At 41.0% G+C, this 27455-nt stretch overlaps 1 long non-coding RNA gene across 2 annotated transcripts; it reads right to left on the reverse strand.

Annotated features, from left to right (window-relative positions):
* Positions 1–26868, reverse strand: LOC132362778 (uncharacterized). 2 transcript variants are annotated; one of them, XR_009502493.1, is made up of 3 exons: positions 26603–26868; positions 22113–22211; positions 1–282 (listed from the first exon to the last, which is right to left on the reverse strand). It is a non-coding gene; the product is annotated as an uncharacterized LOC132362778 (long non-coding RNA). The 2 variants fall into 2 exon arrangements; XR_009502492.1 differs by lacking the exon at positions 22113–22211.
* Between the last annotated feature and the right edge of the window lie 587 nt (positions 26869–27455).

Genomic DNA, 27455 nt, shown 5'->3' on the forward strand with positions numbered 1-27455 from the left:
TTTTTGGAGGAAAAGAAAGATAGCTTTTAATTCTTTGCCAGGCAAAGGGGAAAACACAGCAGGCTAGCGCCTCAAGAACTGTGCCCTCACTTCCCGAGGAATCAGAGGAGATCTTATAGGTGGGGCTCGAAGTCCGGGGGTGTATGATAAGGATCGAAGTCATGAAGGTCTTGCATTTTTCTTCTTCTTGCATTATTTCAAAACAGTCACATCTGGCGTCAGGCGGCCCGACCCGGTAACTGGGCCTGTTTGTCTCTGGCTTATTGGCCTGTGACCTTCTTTCTGAAATGCAAAAAGCGACAAGGGGTGACTTGTTACAAGGGAGTGCAGGGAGCTTAAACACCAGGTGCAGGATGCAATTTACATCACACAGAGTTAGGGGGTGATAGGTGCAGGATGTAATTCACATAGTGTCAGGTAGTGATAGGTTAGCTTTGTGAAGGATGAATCTAGTTACAGACACTACAGATTAGTAACAGTTAAAATATAGCTAGGAGTGATTAACTCTTTCAGGCCTGTTGGTTTCTTCTCTAGGCTGATCACTGTTCCCTTTACTTTCCTTGTTCTCAGGAGAGGAAAAACTCCATTTCTATTTTTGCTGCAACAAATTCCCCACTGCCAGTTCATTCCCTCCATATCAGTGGAGGAAGGGAAACGGGCATCATTCTTGTCTGGCTGAGGACAAAACTTCAGTTTTGCTCCACTTGACAAACACCAGCTGTCTGGCCCAGGGGCCCATCTATCTCCTAGTTCACCCTCCCACCATGTCAGTTAGGCACTGGTAAAACAGAATCTTTTGAGGACAGGCATTGTTAAGAGCAGAATATTGTGGGCATATTTCAAAATTTCTATTTTACTGTCTCTCCAATTTTGGAGACAGCAGTCGGCCCTGTGATTAATGGTTTGATAGATCCGAGTCGTTAATTTTAAGTTTGTTTGCTTTTTTCTGGTGAGGATTATAGGAATGTCCCCTTCTAAGCTCTTTACATGCCAGATGAGAATCTAGAAGTCTGACTCCATTTTTTAATGTTTGACTGCTGACAACTTTTAAAGCCTCATCCTTCCTTCTCCTGGTGCCCCACATCTGTACAAGATGACAAGAAGCCCTGGGTGCTTACTTCTTTGGTGCTGGTAAGAGATTAAATCCTTGGTAGCCCCTGCCTTTGTGTGCAAAATCTCACACTAGCCCACCTCCTAATCTCAATTAAAACAAACAAACAAACAAACAAAAAACCTCAGGCCAAAATTTGCAGCAACATGGATGGACCTAGAGATTCTCATACTGAGTGAAGTAAGTCAGACAGAGAAAGACAAATATATTATATCGCTTATATGTGGAATCTAAAAAAATGGCACAAATGAACTTATTTATAAAATAGAAATAGAGTCACAGATGTGAAAAACAAACACAGTTACTGGGGGGAAAGGGGGGTGGGGAAGGTTAAATTGGGAGATTGGGATTGACACATACACACTAACATATATAAAATAGGGGGACTTCCCTGGTGGTCCAGTGGTGAAGACTCTCCACTTCCAATGCAGGAGGCACAGGTTCAATCCCTGGTCTGGGAACTAAGATCCCATGTGCTGTGTGGTGCGGCCAAAAAATTTTTTTAAATTAAATAAAATAGATAACTAATAGGGACCTACTATATAGCACAGGGAACCCTACTCAGGACTCTGTAATGACCTATATGGGAAAAGAATCTAAAAAAGAGTGGATATATATTTATGTATAATTGATTCACTTTGCTGTACAGCAGAAACTAACACACATTGTAAATCAACTATATTCCAATAAAAATTTAAAAAACAAAAAACAAAAAACTCAGGCCAGGCTCCTTTCCTTGTTCTGTCAAGGCACTTCCCACCTACTTAAGAGGCCTTCCCTGCCCTCCCCAGACACTTCCATTATGGAAGTAATAAACTCTTTCATACGTTCTTGGCAGTAATGTGTTGTCAATCAAACCTAGGGTAGGGACCCACCTAACACAGTAGGTTACCATAACAGTTATAGAAGGGGTAAGGTATTGTCAACTGAAAAAAAATATTCACAGCCTGAAAATTGAGAGTTGTGTTTTCTTCAGTGGACATACTGAGGACTTCAAGTCCGGGAGGCAGCATTTCAAGTAACCCTGAGAAAACTGCTCTGAGGAGGCGAGGCGGGGAGCTAGGATATATAGGAGTTTTGCAACAAGGGGCAGGTAGTAGGAACAAAAGATTACTGTTAATAAAAGAAAACTAGGTACAGTAAGTCCCGTACATAAGAATGAGTTCTGATTCTGAGAGCACGTTTATCAGTCCAACTTGTTTGTAAGTCCAACAAAGTTAGTCTAGGTATCCAACTAACACAATCGGCTATAATAGTACTGTACTGTAATAGGTTTATAATACTTTTCACACAAATAATACATAAAAAAACAATAAATAAAACATTTTTAATCTTACAGTACAGTACCTTGAAAAGAACAGTAGTACAGTACAACAGCTGGCATACAGGGGCTGGCATCGAGTGAACAGGCAAAAAGAGTTACTGACTGGAGGAGGGAGAGGAGGTGGGAGATGGTAGAGCTGAAGGATCGTCAGCAATAGGAGGTGGAGAGCAAGCTGCAGTTTCACTCACACCTAATGTTGATGGAACGCTCATTTGCATCTTTGAAAGTTTGAAACTTGAAGGGTCGTTTGCAGGGACTTACTGTATCTCAAGTTAAGGAATTTAGCGCTTTTCTATATATGGGAAGATGCGAGAGTCTGGGCTCACTGAAATCATTCCTTTTTTTTTTTTTTTAACATCTTTATTGGAGTATAATTGCTTTACAATGGTGTGTTAGTTTCTGCTTTATAACAAAGTGAATCAGTTATACACATACATAGGTTCCCATATCTCTTCCCTCTTGCATCTCCCTCCCTCCCACCCTCCCTATCCCACCCCTCTAGGTGGTCACAAAGCACCGAGCTGATCTCCCTGTGCTATGCAGTTGCTTCCCACTAGCTATCTATTTTACGCTTGGTAGTGTATATGTGTCCATGCCACTCTCTCACTTTATCACAGCTTACCCTTCCCCCTCCCCATATCCTCAAGTCCATTCTCTAGTAGGTCTGTGTCTTTATTCCCGTCTTGCCACTAGGTTCTTCATGACCTCTTTTTTTTTTTTTCCCTTAGATTCCATATATATGTGTTAGCATACTGTATTTGTTTTTCTCTTTCTGACTTACTTCACTCTGTATGACAGACTCTAACTCCATCCACCTCACTACAAATACCTCCATTTTGTTTCTTTTTATGGCTGAGTAATATTCCATTGTATATATGTGCCACATCTTCTTTATCCATTCATCCGATGATGGACACTTAGATTTCTTCCATGTCCTGGCTATTGTAAATAGAGCTGCAATGAACATTTTGGTACATGACACTTTTTGAATTATGGTTTTCTCAGAGTATATGCCCAGTAGTGGGATTGCTGGGTTGTATGGTAGTTCTATTTTTAGTTTTTTAAGGAACCTCCATACTGTTCTCCATAGTGGCTGTATCAATTTACATTCCCACCAACAGTGCAAGAGTGTCCCCTTCTCTCCACACCCTCTCCAGCATTTACTGTTTCTAGATTTTTTGATGATAGCCATTCTGACTGGTGTGAGATGATATCTCATTGTAGTTTTTTAATTTTTAATTTTTTAACATATTTATTGGAGTATAATTGCTTTACAATGGTGTGTTAGTTTCTGCTTTATAACAAAGTGAATCAGTTATACATATACATATGTTCCCATATCTCTTCCCTCTTGCATCTCCCTCCCTCCCACCCTCCCTATCCCACCCCTCTAGGTGGTCACAAAGCACAGAGCTGATCTCCCTGTGCTATGCGGTTGCTTCCCACTGGCTATCTACTTTACGGTTGGTAGTGTATATATGTCCATGCCACTCTCTCACTTTGTCACATCTTACCCTTCCCCCTCCCCATATCCTCAAGTCCATTCTCTAGTAGGTCTGTGTCTTTATTCCCGTCTTGCCACTAGGTTCTTCATGACCTTTTTTTTTTTCCTTAGATTCCATATATACATGTTAGCATACTGTTTTTGTTTTTCTCTTTCTGACTTACTTCACTCTGTATGACAGACTCTAACTCCATCCACCTCACTACAAATAACTCCAATTCGTTTCTTTTTATGGCTGAGTAATATTCCATTGTATATATGTGCCACATCTTTATCCATTCATCCGATGATGGACACTTAGATTGCTTCCATGTCCTGTCTATTGTAAATAGAGCTGCAGTGAACATTTTGGTACATGACTCTTTTTGAATTATGGTTTTCTCAAGGTGTATGCCCAGTAGTGGGATTGCTGGGTCATATGGTATTTCTATTTTTAGTTTTTTAAGGAACCTCCGTACTGTTCTCCATAGTGGCTGTATCAATATACATTCCCACCAACAGTGCAAGAGTGTTCCCTTCTCTCCACACCCTCTCCAGCATTTATTGTTTCTAGATTTTTTGATGATGGCCATTCTGACTGGTGTGAGATGATATCTCATTGTAGTTTTGAGTTGCATTTCTCTAATGATTAATGATGTTGAGCATTCTTTCATGTGTTTGTCGGCAATCTGTATATCTTCTTTGGAGAAATGTCTATTTAGGTCTTCTGCCCATTTTTGGATTGGGTTGTTTGTTTTTTTGTTATTGAGCTGCATGAGCTGCTTGTAAATCTTGCAGATTAATCCTTTGTCAGTTGCTTCATTTGCAAATATTTTCTCCCATTCTGAGGGTTGTCTTTTTGTCTTGTTTATGGTTTCCTTTGCTGTGCAAAAGCTTTTAAGTTTCATTAGGTCCCATTTGTTTATTTTTGTTTTTATTTCCATTTCTCTAGGAGCTGGGTCAAAAAGGATGTTGCTGTGATTTATGTCATAGAGTGTTCTGCCTCTGTTTTCCTCTAAGAGTTTGATAGTGTCTGGCCTTACATTTAGGTCTTTAATCCATTTTGAGTTTATTTTTGTGTATGGTGTTAGGGAGTGTTCTAATTTCATACTTTTACATGTACCTGTCCAGTTTTCCCAGCACCACTTATTGAAGAGGCTGTCTTTTCTCCACCGTATATGCTTGCCGCCTTTATCAAAGATAAGGTGACCATATGTGCGTGGGTTTATCTCTGGGCTTTCTTTCCTGTTCCATTGATCTATATTTCTGTTTTTGTGCCAGTACCATACTGTCTTGATTACTGTAGCTTTGTAGTATAGTCTGAAGTCAGAGAGTCTGATTCCTCCTGCTCTGTTTTTTCCCCTCATGACTGCTTTGGCTATTTGGGGTCTTTTGTGTCTCCATACAAATTTTAAGATTTTTTGTTCTAGTTCTGTAAGAAATGCCGTTGGTAATTTGATAGGGACTGCCTTGAATCTGTAGATTGCTTTGGGTAGTAGAGTCATTTTCACAATGTTGATTCTTCCAATCCAAGAACATGGTATATCTCTCCATCTATTTGTATCATCTTTAATTTCTTTCATCAGTGTCTTATAATTTTCTGCTTACAGGTCTTCTGTCTCCTTAGGTAGGTTTATTCCTAGATATTTTATTCTTTTTGTTGCAATGGTAAATGGGATTGTTTTCTTAATTTCACTTTCAGATTTTTCATCATTAGTGTACAGGAATGCAAGAGATTTCTCTGCATTAATTTTGTATCCTGCTACTTTACCAAATTCATTGATTAGCTCTAGTAGTTTTCTGGTAGCATCTTTAGGATTCGCTATGTATAGTATCATGTCATCTACAAACAATGACAGCTTTCCTTCTTCTTTTCTGATTTGGATTCCTTTTATTTCTTTTTCTTCTCTGATTGCTGTGGCTAAAACTTCCAAAAGTATATTGAATAATGGTGGTGTGAGTGGGCAACCTTGTCTTGTTCATGATCTTAATGGAAATGGTTTCAGTTTTTCACCATTGAGGACGATGTTGGCTGTAGGTTTGTCATATAGGGCCTTTATTATGTTGAGGAAAGTTCCCTCTATGCCTACTTTCTGCAGGGCTTTTATGATAAATGGTGTTGAATTTTGTCGAAAGCTTTCTCTGCATCAATTGAGATGATCATATGGTTTTTCTCCTTCAGTTTGTTAATATGGTGTATCACGTTGATTGATTTGCATGTATTGAAGAATCCTTGCATTCCTGGAATAAACCCCACTTGATCATGGTGTATGATCCTTTTAATGTGCTGTTGGATTCTGTTTGCTAGTATTTTGTTGAGGATTTTTGCATCTATGTTCATCAGTGCTATTGGTCTGTAGTTTTCTTTCTTTGTGACATCTTTGTCTGGTTTTGGTATCAGGGTGATGGTGGCCTCGTAGAATGAGTTGGGGAGTGTTCCTTCCTCTGCAATATTTTGGAAGAGTTTGAGAAGGATAGGTGTTAGCTCTTCTCTAAATGTTTGTTAGAATTCACCTGTGAAGCCATCTGGTCCTGGGCTTTTGTTTGTTGGAAGATTTTTAATCAGTTTCAATTTCAGTGCTTGTGATTGGTCTGTTCATATTTTGTATTTCTTCCTGGTTCAGTCTCGGCAGGTTGTGCATTTCTAAGAATTTGTCCATTTCTTCCAGGTTGTCCATTTTATTGGCATAGAGTTGCTTGTGGTAAACTCTCATGATCGTTTGTATTTCTGCAGTGTCAATTGTTACTTCTCCTTTTTCATTTCTAATTCTATTGATTTGAGTCTTCTCCCTTTTTTTCTTGATGAGTCTGGCTAATGGTTTATCAATTTTGTTTATCTTCTCAAAGAACCAGCTTTTAGTTTTATTGATCTTTGCTATCGTTTCCTTCATTTCTTTTTCATTTATTTCTGATCTGATCTTTATGATTTCTTTCCTTCTACTAACTTTGGGATTTTTTTGTTCTTCTTTCTCTAATTGCTTTAGGTGCAAGGTTAGGTTGTTTATTTGAGATATTTCTTGTTTCTTAAGGTAGGATTGTATTGCTATAAACTTCCCTCTTAGAACTGCTTTTGCTGCATCCCATAGGTTTTGGGACGTCGTGTCTCCATTGTCATTTGTTTCTAGGTATTTTTTGATTTCCCCTTTGGTTTCTTCTGTGATCGCTTCGTTATTAAGTAGTGTATTGTTTAGCCTCCATGTGTTTGTATTTTTTACCGATCTTTTCCTGTAATTGATATCTAGTCTCATAGCGCTGTGGTCGGAAAATATACTTGAATATGATTTCAATATTCTTAAATTTACCAAGGCTTGATTTGTGACCCAAGATAAGATCTATCCTGGAGAATGTTCCATGAGCACTTGAGAAAAATGTGTATTCTGTTGTTTTTGGGTGGAATGTCCTATAAATATCAATTAAGTTCATCTTGTTTAATGTATCATTTAAAGCTTGAGTTCCCTTATTTATTTTCATTTTGGATGATCTGTCCATTGGTGAAAGTGGGGTGTTAAGGTCCCCTACTATGATTGTGTTACTGTCAATTGCCCCTTTTATGGCTGTTAGTATTTGCCTTATGTATTGAGGTGCTCCTATGTTGGGTGCATAAATATTAACAATTGTTAAATTTTCTTCTCGGATCAATCCCTTGATCATTATGTAGTGTCCTTGTTTGTCTCCTGTAACAGTCTTTATTTTAAAGTCTATTTTGTCTGATATGAGAATTGCTACTCCAACTTTCTTTTGATTTCCACTTGCATGGAATATCTTTTTCCATCCCCTCACTTGCAGTCTGTATGTGTCCCTAGGTCTGAAGTGGGTCTCTTGTAGACAGCATATATATGGGTGTTGTTTCTGTATCCATTCAGCCAGTCTGTGTCTTTTGGTGGGAGCATTTAATCCATTTACATTTAAGGTAATTATCGATATGTATGTTCCTATTCCCATTTTCTTAAATGTTTTGGGTTTGTTATTGTAGGTGTTTTCCTTCTCTTGTGTTTCTTGCCTAGAGAAGTTCTTTTAGCATTTGTTGTAAAGCTGGTTTGGTGGTGCTGAACTCTCTCAGCTTTTGCTTGTCTATAAGGGTTTTAATTTCTCCATCAAATCTGAATGAGATCCTTGCTGGGTAGAGTAATCTTGGTTGTAGGTTTTTCTCCTTCATCACTTTAAATATGTCCTGCCACTCCCTTCTGGCTTGCAGAGTTTCTGCTGAAAGAGCAGCTGTTAACCTTATGGAGATTCCCTGGTGTGTTATTTGTTGTTTTTCCCTTGCTGCTTTTAATATGTTTTCTTTATATTTAATTTTTGATAGTTTGATTAATATGTGTCTTGGCATGTTTCTCCTTGGATTTATCCTGTATGGGACTCTCTGTGCTTCCTGGACTTGATGAACTATTTCCTTTCCCATATTAGGGAAGTTTTCAACTATAATCTCTTCAAATATTTTCTCAGTCCCTTTCTTTTTCTCTTCTTCTTCTGGGACCCCTATAATTCGAATGTTGGTGCGTTTAATGTTGTCCCAGAGGTCTCTGAGACTGTCCTCAGTTCTTTTCATTCTTTTTTCTTTATTCTGCTCTGCAGTAGTTATTTCCACTATTTTATCTTCCAGGTCACTTATCCATTCTTCTGCCTCAGTTATTCTGCTATTGATCCCTTGTAGAGTATTTTAAATTTCATTTATTGTGTTGTTCATCGTTGTTTGATTCCTCTTTAGTTCTTCTAGGTCCTTGTTAAATGTTTCTTGCATTTTGTCTATTCTATTTCCAAGATTTTGGATCATCTTTACTATCATTATTCTGAATTCTTTTTCAGGTAGACTGCCTATTTCCTCTTCATTTGTTAGGTCTGTTGTGTTTTTACCTTGCTCCTTCATCTTCTGTGTGTTTTTCTGTCTTCTCATTTTGCTTATCTTACTGTGTTTGGGGTCTCCTTTTTGCAGGCTGCAGGTTCGTAGTTCCTGTTGTTTTTGGTGTCTGTCCCTAGTGGCTAAGGTTGGTTCAGTGGGTTGTGTAGGCTTCCTGGTGGAGGGGACTAGTGCCTGTGTTCTGGTGGATGGGGCTGGGTCTTGTCTTTCTGGTGGGCAGGTCCACGTCTGGTGGTGTGTTTTGGGGTGTCTGTGGCCTTATTATGATTTTAGGCAGCCTCTCTGCTAATGGATGGGGCTATGTTCCTGTCTTGCTAGTTGTTTGGCATAGAGCCCCCAAAACAGCGGCTCCTTTAACCCTGTCCTGTGTGAGTGAAGAACGGACGCCCTCAGGCGACCTACACGCAGAGGTGGGGCCACATCCAAAGCTGAACCCCGGGAGCTGTGCGAGCAAAGAAGAGAAAGGGAAATTTCTCCCAGTAGCCTCAGAAGCAGCAGATTAAAGTTTCACAATCAACTTGATGTACCCTGCATCTGTGGAATACCTGAATAGGCAACAAATCATCCCAAATTGCGGAGGTGGACTTTGGGAGCAAGATATATTATTTTTTCCCCTTTTCCTCTTTTTGTGAGTGTGTACGTGTATGCTTCTGTGTGAGATTTTGTCTGTATATCTTTGCTTTCACCATTTGTCCTAGGGTTCTGTCCGTCCGTTTTTTGTTTTGTTTTGTTTTGTTTCTTACTTAAAAAATTTTTTTCTTAATAATTATTTTTTATTTTAATAACTTTATTTTATTTTATCTTACTTTATTTTATCCTCTTTCTTTCTTTCTATTTTTTCTCCCTTTTATTCTGAGTCATGTGGATGAAAGGCTCTTGATGCTCCAGCCAGGCATCAGAGCTGTGCCTCTGAGGTGGGACAGCCAACTTCAGGACACTGGTCCACAAGAGACCTCCCAGCTCCACGTAATACCAAACGGTGAAAATCTCCCAGAGATCTCTATCTCAACACCAAGACCCAGCTTCTCTTAGCGACCAGCAAGCTACAGTGCTGGACACATTATGCCAAACAACTTGAAATCATTCCTTTGATATGCACCTCAGCTGTTTGGGGCCAGTATCCTGTGTTTTCACATCCTGAGTTTCCTCCGGGCTCACCAGCTCTCTGTTGCGATACTGCAATTGCTGATGATTGTGACATCCTTTACTTACTGATATGGCAGGCAATATTTTATTTCTCAGTATCTTTATCAATACACTTTGCTTAATTGTTCTATTGATAAATACTCCAGATTTTTACGTATCAATGCATGCCACCCTTTATTTTTAAAAGGTACATATGATGATGAATTTATGTAATCCATTTTTTCTAAATATTAGGTTGGCCAGAATGTTTGTTTGGGTTTTTCCATAAGGTGGAAAAACCCAAACGAACTTTTTGACTAACCCAATAGATACATGGCTTGTTACTATGGATGAAAAATGCTGCCTGCCATATCAATAAACAAAGGATGTGCAGCCATCAAGTCATCAGCCATCAAGCCATCCCCAACTGTGCACCCTGAGGGGATTCAGGGTGGAAAAAAGGATACTGGCCCTAGATAGTTAAGGTGCATATCAAAGGAATGTTTTCAGTGAGCCCAGATTCTCGCATCTTCCCACGTGTAGAAAAGCGCTAAATTCATTAACTTGAGATATCTGGTTTTCTTTAATTAACAGTAATCTTTTGATGTTCCACTACCTGGTTTTTATCTCAAAACTCCTGTATATCCTGGCTTCTCCCTTACCTCTTTGGAGCAGTCCCTCAGAGCTACCTGAGAGACAGCCTCCCAAGCTTGAGTCCTCAGAAAGTCCGCCAAATAAAACATAATTCTCAACTTTTATATTGGGCACTTTTTTCAGTTGATATTACTAATTTTTGCTGCCAAAACCATGAATGAAAACTCAGATTGCCACCTTACAGGGCAAACAAACATATACAAATTATGTTATTTTCCAAACTGAATTTCTTCTTCTTCTTTTTTTTTTTTAATCAGTCACCAATTTTATACACATCACTGTGTACATGTCAATCCCAATCACCCAATTCAGCACACCACCATCCCCACCCCACCGCAGTTTTCCCCCCTTGGTGTCCACACGTTTGTTCTCTACATCTGTGTCTCAACTTCTGCCCTGCAAACCGGTTCATCTGTATCATTTTTCTAGGTTTCACATACATGCATTAATATACGATATTTGTTTTTCTCTTTCTGACTTACTTCACTCTGTATGACAGTCTCTAGATCCATCCATATCTCAACAAATGACTCAATTTTGTTCCTTTTTATGGCTGAGTAATATTCCATTGTATATATGTACCACAACTTGTTTATCCATTCGTCTGTCGATGGGCATTTAGGTTGCTTCCATGACCTGGCTATTGTAAATAGTGCTGCAATGAACATTCGGGTGCATGTGTCTTTTTGAATTACGGTTTTCTCTGGGTATATGCCCAGTAGTGGGATTGCTGGGTCATATGGTAATTCTATTTTTAGTTTTTGAAGGAACCTCCATATTGTTCTCCATAGTGGCTGTATCAATTTACATTCCCACCAACAGTGCAAGAGGGTTCCCTTTTCTCCACACCTTCTCCAGCATTTGTTGTTTGGTGATTTTCTGAGGATGCCCATTCTAACTGCTGTGAGGTGAAACCTCATTGTAGTTTTGATTTGCATTTCTCTAATAATTAGTGATGTTGAGCATGTTTTCATGTGCTTCTTGGCCATCTATATATCTTCTTTGGAAAAATGTCTATTTAGGTCTTCTGCCCATTTTTGGATTGGGTTGTTTGTTTCTTTAATATTGAGCTGAATGAGCTGTTTATATATTTTGGAGATTAATCCTTTGTCCGTTGATTTGTTTGCAAATATATTCTCCCATTCTGAGGGTTGTCTTTTGGTCTTGTTTATGGTTTCCTTTGCTGTGCAAAAGCTTTGAAGTTTCATTAGGTCCCATTTGTTTATTTTTGTTTTTATTTCCATTTCTCTAGGAGGTGGATCAAAAAAGATCTTGCTGTGATTTATGTCAAAGAGTGTTCTTCTTATGTTTTCCTCTAAGAGTTTTATAGTGTCCAGTCTTACATTTAGGTCTCGAAGCCATTTTGAGTTTATTTTTGTGTATGGTGTTAGGGAGTATTCTAATTTCATTCTTTTCCATGTAGCTGTCCAGTTTTCCCAGCACCACTTATTGAAGAGACTGTCTTTTCTCCATTGTATATCTTTGCCTCCTTTGTCATAGATTAGTTGACCATAGGTGCATGGGTTTATCTCTGGGCTTTCTATCTTGTTCCATTGATCTATGTTTCTGTTTTTGTGCCAGTACTATATTGTCTTGATTACTGTAGCTTTGTAGTATAGTCTGAAGTCAGGGAGTCTGATTCCTCCAGCTCCGTTTTTTTCCCTCAAGACTGCTGTGGCTATTCGGGGTCTTTTGTGTCTCCATACAGATTTTAAGATGATTTGTTCTAGTTCTGTAAAAAATGCCATTGGTAATTTGATAGGGATTGCATTGAATCTGTAGATTGCTTTGGGTAGTATACTCATTTTCACAATGTTGATTCTTCCAATCCAAGAACATGGTATATCTCTCCATCTGTTGGTATCATCTTTAATTTCTTTCATCAGTGTCTTATAGTTTTCTGCATACAGGTCTTTTGTCTCCCTAGGTAGGTTTATTCCTAGGTATTTTATTCTTTTTGTTGCATTAGTAAATGGGAGTGTTTCCATAATTTCTCTTTCAGATTTTTCATCATTAGTGTACAGGAATGCAAGAGATTTCTGTGCATTAATTTTGTATCCTGCAACTTTACCAAATTCATTGATTAGCTCTAGTAGTTTTCTGGTGGCATTTTTAGGATTCTCTGTGTATAGTATCATGTCATCTGCAAACAGTGACAGTTTTACTTCTACTTTTCCAATTTGTATTCCTTTTATTTCTTTTTCTTTTCTGATTGCCGTGGCTAGGACTTCCAAAACTATGTTGAATAATAGTGGTGAGAGTGGACATCCTTGTCTCATTCCCGATCTTAGAGGAAATGCTTCCAGTTTTTCACTGTTGAGAATGATGTTTGCTGTGGGTTTGTCGTATATGGCCTTTATTATGTTGAGGTAGGTTCCCTCTATGCCCACTTTCTGGAGAGTTTTTATCATAAATGGGTGTTGAATTTTGGGAGAATTGGAAGAATTGAATTTTCTGCATCTATTGAGATGATCATATGGTTTTTATTCTTCAATTTGTTAATATGGTGTATCACATTGACTGATTTGCATATATTGAAGAATCCTTGCATCCCTGGGATAAATCCTACTTGATCGTGGTGTATGATCGTTTTAATGTGTTGTTGGATTCTGTTTGCTAGTATTTTGTTGAGGATGTTTGCATCTGTATTCATGAGTGATATTGGTCTGTAATTTTCTCTTTTTATAGTATCTTTCTCTGGTTTTGGTATCAGGGTGATGGTGGCCTCATAGAATGAGTTTGGGAGTGTTCCTTCCTCTGCAATTTTTTTGAAGAGTTTGAGAAGGATGGGTGTTAGCGCTTCTCTAAATGTTTGATAGAATTCACCTGTGAAGCCATCTGGTCCTGGACTTTTGTTTGTTGGAAGATTTTTAATCACAGTTTCAATTTCATTACTTGTGATTGGTCTGTTCATATTTTCTATTTCTTCCTGGTTCAGTCTTGGAAGGTTATACCTTCTCTAAGAATTTGTCCGTTTCTTCCAGGTTGTCCATTTTATTGGCATAGAGTTGCTTGTAGTAGTCTCTTAGGATGCTTTGTATTTCTGCGGTGTCTGTTGTAACTTCTCCTTTTTCATTTCTAATTTTATTGATTTGAGTCCTCTCCCTCTTTTTCTTGATGAGTCTGGCTAATGGCTTATCAATTTTGTTTATCTTCTCAAAGAACCAGCTTTTAGTTTTATTGATCTTTGCTCTTGTTTCCTTTGTTTCTTTTTCATTTATTTCTGCTCTGATCTTTATGATTTCTTTCCTTCTGCTAACTTTGGGTTTTGTTTGTTCTTCTTCTCTAGTTCCTTTAGGTGTAAGGTTAGATTGTTTGCTTGAGATTTTTCTTGTTTCTTTAGGTAGGCTCGTAGAGCTATAAACGTCCCTCTTAGAACTGCTTTTGCTGCATCCCATAGGTTTTGGGCCGTCGTGTTTTGATTGTCATTCCTCTCTAGGTATTTTTTGATTTCCTCTTTGATTTCTTCAGTGATCTCTTGGTTATTTAGTAACGTATTGTTTAGCGTCCATGTGTTTGTGTTTTTTACATTTTTTTCCCTGTAATTGATTTCTAATCTCATAGCGTTGTGGTCAGAAAAGATGCTTGATATGATTTCAATTTTCTTAAATTTACTGAGGCTTGATTTGTGACCCAAGATGTGATCTATCCTGGAGAATGTTCCGTGCACACTTGAGAAGAAAGTGTAATCTGCTGTTTTTGGATGGAATGTCCTATAAATATCAATTAAATCTATCTGGCCTATTGTGTCATTTAAAGCTTCTGTTTCCTTATTTATTTTCATTTTGGATGATCTGTCCATTGGCGTAAGTGAGGTGTTAAAGTCCCCCAGTATTATTGTGTTACTGTCAATTTCCTCTTTTATAGCTGTTAGCAGTTGCCTTATGTATTGAGGTGCTCCTATGTTGGGTGCATATATATTTATAATTGTTATATCTTCTTGGATTGATCCCTTGATCATTATGTAGTGTCCTTCCTTGTCTCTTGTAACATTCTTTATTTTAAAGTCTATTGTGTCTGATATGAGTATAGCTACTCCAGCTTTCTTTTGATTTCCATTTGCATGGAATATCTTTTTCCATCCCCTCACTTTCAGTCTGTATGTGTTCCTAGGTCTGAAGTGGGTCTCTTGTAGACAGCATATATATGGGTCTTGTTTTTGTATCCATTCAGCAAGCCTGTGTCTCTTTGTTGGAGCATTTAATCCTTTCACGTTTAAGGTAATTATTGATATGTATGTTCCTATGACCATTTTCTTAATTGTTTTGGGTTTGTTTTTGTAGGTCCTTTTCTTCTCTTGTGTTTCCCACTTAGAGAAGTTCCTTTAGCATTTGTTGTAGAGCTGGTTTGGTGGTGCTGAATTCTCTTAGCTTTTGCTTGTCTGTAAAGCTTTTGATTTCTCCATCAAATCTAAATGAGATCCTTGCCGGGTAGAGTAATCTTGGTTGTAGGTTCTTCCCTTTCATCACTTTAAGTATATCATGCCACTCCCTTCTGGCTTGCAGAGTTTCTGCTGAGAAATCAGCTGTTAACCTTATGGGAGTTCCCTTGTATGTTATTTGTCGTTTTTCCCTTGCTGCTTTCAATAATTTTTCTTTGTCTTTAATTTTTGCCACTTTGATTACTATGTGTCTCGGCGTGTTTCTCCTTGGGTTTATTCTGTATGGGACTCTCTGCGCTTCCTGGACTTGGGTGGCTATTTCCTTTCCCATGTTAGGGAAGTTTTCGACTATAATCTGTTCAAATATTTTCTCTGGTCCTTTCTCTCTCTCTTCTCCTTCTGAGACCCCTATAATGCGAATGTTGTTGCGTTTAATGCTGTCCCAGAGGTCTTTTAGGCTGTCTTCATTTCTTTTCATTCTTTTTTCTTTAGTCTGTTCCGCAGCAGTGAATTCCACCATTCTGTCTTCCAGGTCACTTATCCGTTCTTCTGCCTCAGTTATTCTGCTATTGATTCCTTCTAGTGTAGTTTTCATTTCAGTTATTGTATTGGTCATCTCTGTTTGTTCGTTCTTTAATTCTTCTAGGTCTTTGTTAATCATTTCTTGCATCTTCTCAATCTTTGCCTCCATTCTTATTCCGAGGTCCTGGATCATCTTCACTATCATTATTCTGAATTCTTTTTCTGGAAGGTTGCCTATCTCCACTTCATTTAGTTGTGTTTCTGGGGTTTTTTCTTGTTCCTTCATCTGGTATATAGCCCTCTGCCTTTTTGTCTTGTCTATCTTTCTGTAAATGTGGTTTTTGTTCCACAGGCTGCAGGATTGTAGTTTTTCTTGCTTCTGCTGTCTGCCCTCTGGTGGTTGAGGCTATCTAAGAGGCTTGATGGGTATTTTGTTTTTTAATAGTAGCCATCCTAATGGGTGTGAGGTGATATGTCTCACTGTGATTTTGATTTTCATTTCTCTAATGATTAGTGATGGTGAGCATCTTTTCATGTGCTTGCTGGCCATTTGTAAATCTTCTTTGGAGAAATGTCTATTTAAACCCTTTGCCCATTTCTGAACCAAGCTGTTTTTTGCTGTTGTTGTAGGAGTTTTTTACACATTTATATTTTGGATAATAACCCTTTATCAGATACATGATTTACAAATGCTTTCTCCCATTCTGTAGGTTGGCTTTTCACTCTATTGATTGCGTCTTTCGATGTGCAGAAGCTTTTAATTTTGATGTAGTCCAATTTATCTGTCCTTACTTTTGCTGCTTTTGCTTTTGGTGTCATATCTACATTTGGTTCTTTTTTTTTTATCATTTCTATCTCTTTAAGAATACTCTCTATCTATGCAATGAGTCACTGCTCCCACACCTTCCTTTAATTCTTTAAGAATGGTTTATTTTAGTTTTTGAACTAAGAAAATAAAATAATAGCTTCTTTGAAGTCTTTGTCTGCTAAGTTCAGTAACTGGGCCCCTCCAAAAGCAGTCTCTACTGCCCAGTTTCTCTAACATGTCCCATAATTTTCTGTTGAAAAATGGACATTTTAGATAATATATTGTAGCAACTCTGGTTACTGGTTACTCCCTCCCCACCAGAGGTTTGTTGTTGTTATTTGGTTGTTTGTTTACTTGGCTGGACTAATTCTGTGGAAGTCTACTTTCCCTACAGGGTACAGCTGTTGATGTCCCTGCTCAGATAGTTCTCCCTTTTATATACTTCAGTCTGGCTTGCTAGGGATCACCCTTGGGACAGCATAAGACATTTACTGGTCAAAGGTTGTGCTTAAGTCCCCTTAGCTAGTTAGATTTTCACCCTCTACCATGACGTTTGGGGCTTAGAGACTACTTTCACAGTTCAGAGAGCAAGGGGTGGAGGGAAGGTCTGAATATAAAGGAGCTGCACAAGAGTTGGAATTATTATGTATCCTGGCTGTGCTGGTGGCCATAAAAACCTGAGGATGTGTAAAACCTCATACCACTGTACACCAGAAAAAGTGAATTTTACTGTACGTAAATTTTTAAGTGACTGGATTTGCCTCTTAAGAAAAGATACCTCTACACCTGTACTGCTCTTACACAGCTGGATCCAATTTGATCACTTGGGTTCTTAAAAGTTCAGTACTTAATATTTAATAAGGGGACAGAAAACAAAATCTTTCTTATTATACTACTGCCTACTGGGGGTCATTTCTTCTCAGAACACAATACAAACTAAACTTAAAAAACCATATCCTTCTAATGCTTAATAGTTAGTATGATAAGGTCAAGTTTTTATACCTGACCAAAGAAGTCTCTTCTGGATTAGGCGTCGTCATTTTTCTTCAAGTAAAAATTCTGGATTTCCTTGTTACTGACAAGGCCACAGAGCCTGAAGACACTATGACTTAAAGATCAAGGAAAAATCAAACGAATGGAAACAAAAGTAGAGATGGCAAGAATCAGGCCTGACAGTCGAGGCGTGAGGCTGGACGCACTGCCTGCCGGGTCCCCAGGGATCCTCAAGTCTGCACAGCAGGCTGGGGCACAGAGTGACGGAACAACTCAGCGAGTCTCTCTTCCCGCTCCAGCCGCCACTTTAATTTCAGGTCAAGTTGAAAGCAATCCCTCTGTTTTTTTTTTTTTTTAAACCTTTATGATAGTAGATGAGCTCATTTATAACTCCCAATCACCTCGCTACATTGAGTACATCTGTACCCTCTCATTTTTGCTTTTAATCTTCAGAGTAAAGGCAAAAACAAAACAAAAAGGGAATGAACAAACAAAAAAACAAAAAGGAAGGAAATAAACTCAGTCCAAATTTTTAAGCCAAGATTCATTCTCCTCTTGCTCTTACAAAAGCCACCCTTTCCCTCGACAGCCACCAGTTTCCTGCCTTTTCTAAGGTAGCTTATAGTTTCACGAAATACTTTTATCTGCTTTATCCCTTTTTTTTTTTTTTAATAAATTTATTTATTTATTTTTGGCTGTGTTGGATCTTCGTTGCTACGCGCGGGCTTTCTCTAGCTGTGGCGAGCAGGGGCTACTCTTCGTTGCGGTGCGCGGGCTTCTTATTGCGGTGGCTTCTCTTGTTGCAGAGCACGGGCTCTAGGCACACGGGCTTCAGTAGTTGTGGTGCACAGGCTTAGCTGCTCCGCAGCATGTGGGATCTTCCCAGACCAGGGCTCGAACCTGTGTTCCCTGCATTGGCAGATGGATTTTTAACCACTGCGCCTCCAGGGAAGTCCCTGCTTTATCCCTTTTAAAAAGATGCTCTCTTTCTTCCTTCGTGCCACTCAACTGGCAAAGCCTTCTATCATTCAAACTGTGACCACCTGCTTATTCATCCTGATACACATCTGTGCTCTCACTGTGTGCGGATAGCTCTGTGTCTCACTGAAGTTGGAACCGCTTGGTGGCAAGGATGTGCGGAAGTGGCCTCCACAGTCCTCACTGGGAACAGGGTTCCATCCACTGAATATCTGACTATCTGGGTTAAACGGTTCACCCACTGCTCTTTTCCCCTCCCCTGCCCAGAGAAAATGAAGATAAACCCATGGGGGATGTGTCTTTACTTCCTCGGGGAGGCAAGAGTGTGGAGAAGGATTACAAGATTATTCCTACTGTATAAGTGCAGGAGAAAGAGACAAAGATGATGAAGAAAGGAAAGAGAGGATGAGGAGAAGAACGCTCCTTGTAAGGATGAAAACAGTAGGAAGGAAACTTGAAAAACCAGCTTTCTCAGTTCTCAGGATTCCAGGAAACACTCCTGATGAGTAACAAAGGTTCTGAACCAAAGACTAGGTCGAAACATGGTTGTACAGGATCCTAGATTCCTTCTGGTTTCTCAAGGCTCTTTGGCTTTAAATTAAGCTTAAGGTATCAGTCCTGTTGAAAGTGGATTCAACTGAATCTCAGTCCAGACCTCCGTCTTCAAGTGAACCTGGGGATGGATCCACTCATTTGGGCCGAGGCTTAGGAACAGACGAAATGAGAGACCCTTTACATAACCATCAAAAGGACTTACCCTCTCGACTCACCATACAAAGCGGGGAGAAAGGGAGGTCTCCTGCTTCTGCTCAAGACTTTCTTAAATCAACGGCCACCCGTACCAAAGCAGCTCCCCAAAACAGCCTTCTGATTAAGGCCACAAGGACATCCTGGCAGCGTGTGGCAGAAGTAACTGAGACAGCCGGTGCTCTCCTACAGGGCCATCACTCACCTCAGTAAACGCTGCTGAGATACACGCAGATACCACAGAGCTAAGTACTGTGGAAACACTACCCGAGGCCCCCAGCACATGGTTCCACCACCCACTACTCTGGATATACGATCCAGAAGGATGGCCCCTGACAAAACTTAAGTGGGTAATCGTAACACTAGGCATACCATTTTAATGACTCTTTAAAATATGCTGGATTCCCCAGCTCCCTGTCTTCGCTCTCCACAAAACACTGAACCTGAGACCCTGGCCAATTTGACATTCACGTGAGAGTTCACGGAACCTCCAGAGCACCCAGTAGTGACGGCAGACCCCTGTTGAATGCCCTTCACACTGCAGAATTAACAGGATCAACCTTCACTGGTAATTGCTACACATCAGCCTATGTGGGCCTCTTCCCAAGAAACAAGATCTCAAGTCTCTGCCTTACAGTTTTCCATTGTAAAAATAATACGCGTGCATATAAAATTTTTGGTAAATATGGAAAAGGAGAAAGTAAGGCAAGGAACAATGCTCCTAGCCCACCACTGCAAAATGACCATTGTTTTTGTGTACATTTTGGTGCTCTAGTTTTATCCACAGGGGTAGGCGTTAATTATGTAAGCCACTGGGAGGCCACTGGTGAATTAAATAAAATATAGAAGTCAAAATTAAAATGAGTTACAGGGCTTCCCTGGTGGCGCAGTGGTTAAGAATCCTCCTGCCAATGCAGGGGACACGGGTTCGATCCCTGGTCCGGGAAGATCCCACATGCCGCGGAGCACCTAAGCCCGTGCGCCACAACTACTGAGCCCGTGCTCTAGAGCCCGCAAGCCACAAGTACTGAGCCCACGTGCCACAACTACTGAAGCCCGTGTGCCTAGAGCCCGTGCTCCGCAACGAGAAGCCACCGCAATAAGAAGCCCGTGCACCGCAACGAAGAGTAGCCCCCGCTCGCTGCAACTGGAGAAAGCCCGCGCACAGCAACAGAGACCCAACGCAGCCAAAAATAAATAAATAAATAAATTTATTAAAAGGAAATTAATGACAATAGTTCCTTTTTGAAAAGAAAGTTTTTCATTATTACATAAGTAATATATGCTCGTTGAAGAAAAAAAGTCTAAAATACAGGTAACCAAAAAGCCAGGGGAAAATCATGCATGAGCTCATTTCCTACAGATAACTATTGTTTATATTTGGTGCACTGCATTCTTTTTTTATGTACATATAAATGCCTTCCTTTTAAAACAGGAATTAAAGCCATTAGCCCATTTAAAAATGCCTTCCATTCAAAAAATGAGGTGATACACGTTTTCTGTAACCTGCTAGTTTTACTCCATGTACATCCAACATCATCATTTGAAATGGCTGCAGTGTGTTGCATTATATGGCAACACCATAAATTATTTAACCTATACCTTACTTGGTTGTCTCTGGGGATCTTTTATTGAATTATTAGGTGAGTCATTCTTGTGTAGTCTAATAACCAGCTAAGGAGGTTTTTTTTCCTCTCCTTTCAAACACATTAAAATTTTTGACTCAACAACTACCATGAGACAAAGTTAATCCCAAACCATTTAACCATTCTCATTTTTAAAAAACTTTTTAAAATTAATTAATTAATTAATCTTTGGCTGCGCTGGGTCTTTGTTACTGCGCACGGGCTTTCTCTAGTTGTGGCGAGCGGGGGCTACTCTTCGTTGCGGTGCACGGGCTTCTCATTGCGGTGGCTTCCCTTGTTGCTGAGCACAGGCTCTAGGTGCACGGGCTTCAGTAGTTGTGGCACGTGGGTTCAGTAGTTGTGGCATGCAGGCTCAGTAGTTGTGGCGCACGGGCTTAGTTGCTCCGCGGCATGTGGGATCTTCCCGGACCATCGCTCGAACCCGTGTCCCCTGCATTGGCAGGCAGACTCTTAAACCACTGGACCACCAGGGAAGTCCCACCACTCTCATTTTTAATGACACATCTGTGGACTAGATATGACTGATTTTAGAAACAAAATTACTTTTGCCAGGGCGAAATACCGAAGAAGACGATTTTGTCATTTCTCTTTGTACAGAAATGAAAATAGCCTTTTGCCTGCTACCATGAAGAACCAAATCAAGCAGCCATTTGGATTTCCTCTACTGGATATATAGTTATTGAGAGTTCAGGGGTTTTAAAGATAGTATTTTCTATTCAGAGACTGATCCAGGGCGCTAGAAGTCAGTCGTCTCTGCTCTCTGAATCACTAAGACAAACCTGTCTTCTCTGTGTGCAACCACCACAGGGACCAGGTCTCACATACTCTGTGCGTGGACACAGATGCAGAACGTGACAGTACACGCAGCCTCATGTCTGAGAAGTCAGTTTTTTCCAACATAACGAGGTCTGAAGACTCAGTGACAGCCTTGGAATACTCACCTGCCCCCTTCACCCTCTGTCTCCCATGACAAGGCAAACGAGTCTATGCCAGACTGCCCTCACTTGAAGGAATGTTGAATACTCTGCAAATGTGTGATAAAGAACAGCTATAAAAGCTAAGGAGGCCACTATCCCCGTTCCCAGCGCTGAGCTCTGAGGGCCTCAGAGCCGGGCCAAGGCGGGACGTGGCCTCTCTGGGGACAACAGTGCGATCCTGGTGCGACACTTTCTAGGCAGCACTGGCAAAACATGTCCTCAGAGAACCCTTTCTTCACTCTGATCACAGGAAGCTCTGATTGTCCTAAACGCTATACAAAGTGTAACACACACACTCTCCGTAGTTTGTTTTCAACCCCAGACAACTCCTTCAAGCAAAAGTACAAAGGAAAAATACACAAAAGGGCAAAGACAACTAAATTAAGATGCATTTTTATTATGTGCAAAATGGGGGGCTGCGGGGGGAGGAGAGGTACTCAGGAGTAAGTACCTGGACTGGGGAGGGTCAGAACTGCCAGCTGTCCGATTCGAGATCATTACTTACACGGGCAAGGGCGGAGCACCTGTGGCCTTGGACGGTGCAACGGAATAATTCACTAGGTATTTGTGTTAAGTGCCCACTAGGTGTCCCGTTGGTTGTTTGCTGCGGAGACAAAACAACAGGATAAACAGGTCCCTATCCTCCGGCTCTAAGGAAGACCCACTACCACAATATATTTAGGTCCCCCTGTCCCCAGCTTCCAGGTGGCAGGTGGAACTCCCCGTGCAGGCACGAGGGATGGCATCCTGCAGGTGGAAGGGACAGAGTTGGGAAGATGGGGTGGCATCACACTGCCCCTGTCCCCACGCTTCTTCTGAAATGGGGAAGAGCCCCCCTGAAATGGGGACTGTCACAGCAGCCTGCGGCACAGAGGGGTCACGGGCCAACATCAAGGGGCTCCCTATTTTCCCAGCTGCCCAAACCTGCCCTCAGGTGGCTGCTGAGAAGTCACACGGGGAGCAGACAGTCTATTTAATGACACTGTGATAGAGCAAAAGCAGGAGATATAACACGATATGACTTCTATCACAATATCTCATCTGCTCCCCATCTGAAATGGGCACTGTCTTAACTACTGAGTTCGGAAAAGTAATTGCAAAATTCTCCTGGGTAATTATTAGTCTTCTCTCAGTGACAGAGGAAATCCAGAGCAAAGTTAGGGCTAGAGGGGGCTGTGACAGGTCACTTAACTCCTGACTTCAGACAGAATATTGAAGACACTGCAAACAAATATAAACCCATTTTTAGATGACTTCAGGAAAAACGTTTATATTTTCCAGTACCCCAATTCCCCATTTTGTAATACTCTTCTTTGTACCTCATCTAGTGTTCCTCCAGCTTCATCCGAATCACTTGGGGGGTGAGCTAAAACACGATTGCTGGGTCCCACCTGCACAGTTTCTGAATCCACAGGTCTTGGGTGGGGCCTGAGAATGTGCATTTCTCACAAGCTCCCAGGTGGTACTGATGCTGAGGGTACTAGGACCACACATTGAGGACCACGGTTCTAACCTAACCCTTACTGGACCGAACCCTTACATCCTCAGTAGAACTGGATACTAGTTGGCCATCATCCCCTGGTCCAGAGGCACACAGATACTGGAATAACAATTCAAGCGTCCCCTGGTCATTTTTTTCCCTTCAGCCTAAATAATAGACATTCCCTAACATCTTACTATAGGCATCATTTTTCAACCCTTTAATCATTTTTGAGGTTCTCTGTTGGGATCTCTCCAAGTCCCTTTTAGTTGTGGAGCCGTGAACTAGACCCAGAACCTTAGTCAGAGATGGGATGAGGTTGACTATAAAGGGAAAATGACTCACAGATTCATACCACATCCTCCGTTTATTACTCTCCAATACCCGAGCTTGCCTTGTTAGCTGCCTCTGATTCCTGTCCTTCTGACACCGTTCCGGGCTGCAGTAATGCTGAGCTGACCTTCGAAACGCCTTTCTTCAGAGAAGCTCAGAGCACTTCTCTAACTAATACAACTGTTGACTCGACATCCCCAACCAGATTGGGGATGAAGTAACTTGTTCAATCGTGTATCAGTTTAAGAGGGAGAGAAAATCGGGAACCCAAATTCAGGTTTCTATCCAGACATCACTCTGTGGAGAAAGATGCTCCTTACTTTTATGCGGTATCAAGTTTCCTCCTTTATAGGCTAATAAACCGTCCCTTTCCAGGTGCAGATGAAACTCCTGATCTCCTTCCCTGTGTGGGGAATCGTCCCAGAGACCTGGGGCTGTGGATCGGGGCCTGGGGGCCATCCCCCTCTTACCTCCATCACTTCCCCAGCTGCTGGAAGAGACAGGGAAGCAGGGCCCCGTGGCACTGCCGGCTGCCCGAATCCTACAAGGCGGAAGCCCAGATGGACAGAAAGCAGCCCACGGGTGACCCCCGACCCTCCCCATTTGTCTTCCTTTCCTTCCTTCTATTCCTTGCTCTGCAGGTTTACTCAGTGTGCAAGTCGCGGCCCAGGCTCTGTCCCGCCTAATTTGAGCACGTGGGCTCTTTGAGAGTAGGAACTATGCTTTCTTTGTGCATTGTATGGCTCTGGGGGTGCTTAATACATGCTAAATAGTAACAGCCGTCCCAGCATTTCCAGAAGCAATCGGCATTCCTGCCAAGGACCAGATCCTATTACCATACACTTGTGCCCAAGACAGGCAGCGCTGAAGACACCCCTCTGCTCACTGCTCCTTTCATCCGGAACTCAATGTGTCAAATCCTATTCCTGCAAGAGTTCCTTCTGAAAGAGAACATTCTAGAAGTGTGATCACTGAGCACATGCATTAGGCTCCCAACCAAAAGGCAACCTGTTAGATAATGTAAGTCTGGCCGCACAGTTGCCTATTAAAAACCGCATGTGGATGAAGGGGAGCCAGAGAAAAGGTTCCTCTCCACTTCCCTGAAGACCCCGCCAAGCTTCAGAGCAGACGGCTCTTGTCTAGGAATGACGTCACAGTAAAAGAAATCTACCGCCATCAGGAGTCACTCTGTCAGAGCCTCTGGGGCTGTAACTATTTTAGGAGGGAGAGGACTAGGACAGGAGGGCAGGCTGCCAGGGAGAGCAGCTTCAACAGCGCTGGAGGACACACCTGCCCCAAGTTAAGTGCAGGAGGGCTACGGGAGGCTCAGGCGTGCCCGGCACGCGGCCGAAACCACGGGTCCCGGGCTCCTTCCACAGGCCACAAAGCTGCCCACGTTTCTCAGCATCTGGATCCCCTGTTGGTGACTCTAGGTTGAGCTCATTGTGATTGGTCACGGCCAAGATCACAAGTAGTCAAAAGAGCCTCTTCCCAGGAGGGCACCGAGACCACTGTCCCTTTACCAGGCACCCGGGGTGAACAGCAGGAGGAGAATCGCGGCTCCAGCAAACAGGAGAAATTCCCACCCTGACACTGACATCACCTCCTGGCCTAGGTCACTCTCTCAAAGCGCATAAATCACAAAAACAAACACTCGGAAAGTGTCTACAAGCATTTTAGTAACGCCTCCTAAAAGAACATATGCTTCCTTGTAGTAAAAACACCTTTGGAAACTTCTTTCTGTTAAATTAAAAACATGGATAAATCTTAAACAGCTTTTCTTTTTTGCAGGACCAAACGACAATTGAGCAGATGAGTAATAGCTTGAAAAGGATCTAATACCCAACCACAGTATACCTCTAAAAACACTCCACTGAGACTCTGATGGTGCCTTATTAACAGTCAAAAGTAAGAACAGTTATTCTCTTTGGATAAAAGTATATATTCTGAAGAACATCCTGGAACAAAGTCCCTTTAACTGCTGAAGATGACATTACAGACTTTTCTGTTATAATTACAATGAATCCGGATGGCAAATTTCTCTTCTACTCAATAAAAAGACTTAAGTTTAAAAAAAAAAAAAGTTTATTTCTAAAAACAGCCCAAGAACACACTCAGTTCTATTTTCCCCATCTTACATTCTTTTCCTACTAAATGTACCACTGAAACATTTCCTTTCATTGTTGGCACCTTGGCTTGTTCGGATTTAAAATCAGACAATACATAGTAACAAGGAAGTCTTTAGATACAGCTTTCCAAATGGAAAATGGCATCTGAGGGCAACCCTTCCTCCGGGCCCACAGATGATGGAGCCCTAACGCCTGGGAGCAGCTGCTACCCCCTGTTAGAACTGTTTCATTAAAATCAACATTCCCAGGGGGGAGATAATCTACGTATTAATTGATAAAGAAATTCCTGCCAGGTTCTGTGTTATAAGCAAGTTGTTTGGCATGAAGTCCGAGTCTTCTGAATTAAAACACACTTCAAACTAAGCAAGGTGATTCAGACTTAATTGAAAATATTCTACATTAAAATCTTTAGTTTTCTTCAGTCCAAATTTAAGTTGGCGACTTGTTACATTAAGAGCAGTTAAGATTAGGGAATTCTTCCAGAAGACAATTTCAATTACTTTCCAAAAGCTTCCTCCTAAATTCATTTTATTTTTTAAGGGCTTCTCTTTAGGAGTATATGGATTTAAGCACCAAATCCTCCTTTGACAAAAACTGTCCATCTACACATTTTACAAAATTACATTTGACACTCCCATTATTTCTGCACATAAACTTGTAGCTCACAGTAAGTGTAACAGGAATCCACTTTCAACATTTTTTTTTTCCCCTCTAAGAGTTAGGTTACCATTGAAAATGAAGCTCAATGACACACCATTCCATTAATCAAATATTTGAGCAGATAAAGTATGTAACAATCCACAGATTGCTTTTGCAAAGATAAAAATAGTAAGACTCACATACTTTCTCTTGGGAAAATGGAGTAAGGCAGGTTTCTTGTATTAGGATACATTTAAGGAAAGCCCTTTCGCCACCATTCTTAGAAGCCTCTAAAGTGCCCACCCCAGAGCTCCCAGTTTTCCCAAGAGATAAAAAATTACTATGATAGCAACATTAGGAAGATTTAAGGAGAAAAGAACAAAGAGAAATCTGAAAGATTCACCCAGTACTCACAAGTGCTTCCAAAGGAAATCCGGGCTGCAATTCTTCAAAGACTGCTCTCTGGGGATCACCAACAACCTGAGTCTAAAATAGACGCCTCTCACATGGGGCGGAGAAGTCACATTTCAGCTTGCTAACTTCTACTTGGGTAAACAGGTTTACAACTCATAGAACAAACCCTGGCTAAAATTAACTGCACCGGCGCAGCGGGCAGGAACTCGCTGATCTGCATCATGCGTGCGGGGATTTCTTCGCTGGGACAACATTGGTGTCCTCTTAATGGGAGATCTGGCCAAGGGGCGTGCCCTGGGGAACAATACGGATCATCATGATTATGCTAATTATTGAATTCTGTCCCATGGTGCTATCTCCTTTTACGCTGTTTTCCTGTTTTCGCAAGTACTGACAGAGGGAGAGAGAGTAAGCTCTTTTTCACAGCAGGCGTTCACTTGATTTTTAAGCACTTTCAAATCAGACAAAACTTTGGCAACAAGGTGGCAGTGCTGTATGCTCTTCACAAGGAAAAACCAAGTCAAGGGATATTCTGTCAGATTATTTACACAGCGTGATTAGACGTGGTACTACGTGAAATTAAACAGGCATCAAAGACGCGTACCAGTAAGTCTACCAACAAAGAGCCGTAAATGAAAGCTCTTTTCTTGATATATAATGAACGAATTTCGTTTGCTTTCTGGCTTTGTCTTCTGCACCTCCCAAGGAGTCGCTATGAGGATACAGGTTCACTAATAAATTACAGCTGAGAACAAATATCTCAAATATTTGCAAAAGGCATCGTCCTTAGCAAGAAGCATGTTGAAGTGTATTTAACTGCCTTGCCTGGCTGTCTGGAACTGGTAAGTTGTCC

This window comes from Balaenoptera ricei, chromosome 3 (genome assembly GCF_028023285.1).
Source record: "Balaenoptera ricei isolate mBalRic1 chromosome 3, mBalRic1.hap2, whole genome shotgun sequence".
NCBI classification, from domain to species: Eukaryota; Metazoa; Chordata; class Mammalia; order Artiodactyla; family Balaenopteridae; genus Balaenoptera; species Balaenoptera ricei.